Source organism: Cetorhinus maximus, chromosome 11 (assembly GCF_964194155.1).
Source record: "Cetorhinus maximus chromosome 11, sCetMax3.hap1.1, whole genome shotgun sequence".
NCBI lineage: Eukaryota > Metazoa > Chordata > Chondrichthyes > Lamniformes > Cetorhinidae > Cetorhinus > Cetorhinus maximus.
Genome location: NC_135889.1, coordinates 50717252 through 50719781, shown reverse-complemented (window position 1 = coordinate 50719781; position 2530 = coordinate 50717252). Strand labels below are relative to the sequence as shown.

At 42.4% G+C, this 2530-nt stretch overlaps 1 pseudogene; it reads left to right on the top strand.

Moving 5' to 3' along the window:
* The first annotated feature begins 736 nt into the window (after positions 1 to 736).
* On the top strand, positions 737 to 1104 carry LOC144686272 (large ribosomal subunit protein eL43 pseudogene; annotated as a pseudogene).
* The last annotated feature ends 1426 nt before the right edge of the window (positions 1105 to 2530 follow it).

The following is a 2530-nucleotide window of genomic DNA, read 5'->3' as shown; positions in this document are numbered from 1 at the left end:
TCAACATATGCCAACCCACGCCCCTCACCCCTCACCATTTGCCCTTACTGACTCCATGCCAACTCACCGAGTATTCTTTGACAGTTCCTATACAGCTTTTACAGTTCCATGACAACTTCACAATTCTTTGACACCTGGACCATTCTTTGATAGTTCCTTGATAGCTAGACAGTTCTTTGACAGCTGGACAGTTCTTTGACAGCCTGACAGTTCCAATGAACTTATGCACTTTTTATGTGCAACCATATTTATTTTTAACAATCCCAAAGGATGCCCTACCTCTCCCAAAGGACGCCTTACCTCTGATAAAGGATGTCTTACCTCTCCCAAAGATGTCCCGGGACTATATTCAAAGCGATACATTATCTCTCCAAAGGGGTAATGTGGCTATCCAAACAAATTCACCAAGTTCAGAGCTCCTCTTACCTGGTCTAATTTGCACTCTCCTGGTTTCACACTCCTGGCCTACCAAAATCCTGCTTCATTGGAGGCAGCTGGTGATTTAAATGGCCAGCTGCCTCCATAAACCATGTATGCACTAACCCTGGCTCGACTCCACTCCCACGAAAATGGAACATGCCGTGTTTGGGGCAGGACTTCAGATTTCCAGCCATTTGTGGGGTTTTTTGCCATGATGTAGAGGCTCTCAGTCGTGGTGAAAACCTAGGCCAGCATTGGTGGGGTATCCTACCCTGCAAAGCTGAGAGAGGTCGTTAACTGGAGCATGGAGCATCTGCTCTGTCTGGGAAGATGGCGAAACGCACCAAGAAGGTGGGGATTGTGGGGAAATATGGAACTCGTTATGGAGCCTCACGCTGTAAGATGGTGAAGAAGATTGAGATCAGCCAACACGCCAAATACACCTGCTCCTTCTGTGGGAAAACAAAGATTAAGCGGAGGGCAGTCGGTATCTGGCATTGTGGATCTTGCATGAAAACAGTGGCTGGAGGAGCTTGGGCCTACAACACCACCTCTGCCGTTACAGTAAAGTCTGCAATTCGCCGTCTGCGGGAGCTGAAGGATCAGTGAGCACTGGCTGTGGAGTCTGACCTCTTCCAGAGGTTTATGTGTCCTCAAACTTGTTAATAAAATGTTAAATGAAAAGGCAAAAAAAAAAATTACAGTACTGACACCAAATCTGATTGCTGGTCATGAACTGCCTGCTCTGTATACTGATTGCAGATGTTAGATGTGAACATGCAAGCACCTTTGCGAAGATGCCATCTGCCACAACTCCATCGGAAATTTATGCTCGTACCATATATGCTGTTTCCCACACTTAGGGGGCCTTGTAGCACCCAGAGCTCAACTATGTCCTCAGTAAGTTTGAATGAAAAGCTCCTGAAAAGATTCAACAGCCAAACTTGTCAGTTGGTTTTCTTTGATTGGTTTTCTTTGCAGTAGTTTCTAGAATAGGGATAACTTGCATTTCTTGGATGATTAACCACCTGATGCTAATTTTTCACAGATTTAATAGGTGCTTCTATCTCTGGAGTGACATTTTGTTTTCATGTCTGCCCAGATCAAAATATCCAAGTGTCAGATTCTTATATACAAAAAGACTTGAAATAGAATTTCATCTTTTTGACAGTGCAGTCTGTAAGAAACAGGCGCTGTATTCAAATAATGGCCAGGAAACTCCATAATGCATCTAAATATCATACCAATGATAACCTATGATGTTTGTCAAGTGTTAGAGCTATCCTGATCAGATGATATTGTTAATTAATAACGCGGTATTATGTGTTAATTGACTGTTGCAGTTTAATGTGCTGGATGATTGTTGATCTATATTCATACATCTATTCACTAACTGTATTGAGCTGACTGTTTTATCTTGTATAGTTTATGCAGCATCGAAAGAAATGTCATTCTCCTCAGATGCGTTTGCAGAAACCATTTTGAGGGCGACGTTTTTTCAATACTGTATATTAATGTAAGCAGCACAATACAGAAATAAAACCCATAAACAACAGACAAAGATTTCTTTTATTATTGTGACAATGAAGAATTAGTTGAATAGCCACCAATGATGTGACTCACACTAATTCAAATACTTTCCTGTCAGTGCCAGAGCTGCTCCATTTCTAAAGCTGCAATCCAGACCTACAAAGTAACTATTGTAGAACGACTTTGCGATTACATTCATCAAATATTCCCATCTATTTTTGTGCCCTTTCTTTACTCTAGCTAATGTCACATAAATGGACTGAATCTTTTCTTGGGAGAACATTTTCCTCTCGGAAGCCATCAATATCCTAATTCCCTCGGTTAAGTTCATTATCCATGCAGAGTCAGCTTCTGGCTGGATTACTAACACCAAGAGGAAGCCCGCCAGTGCCCAGTGGGAAAACCACTGCAGTATCAGAACAGGCATTCGGATGCTCCAAGGGAGAAGAGCCTAGAAGATTGGCATATCAGTTGATTTATAGTCTTTAGCAGAGACCAGGAGAAGGTAAGTGGAGGCAAGACTGGAGGGAGAGTAGGGTACTATGAAAACAGCTTTCCATTAGGGAACATCAGGGCTTTT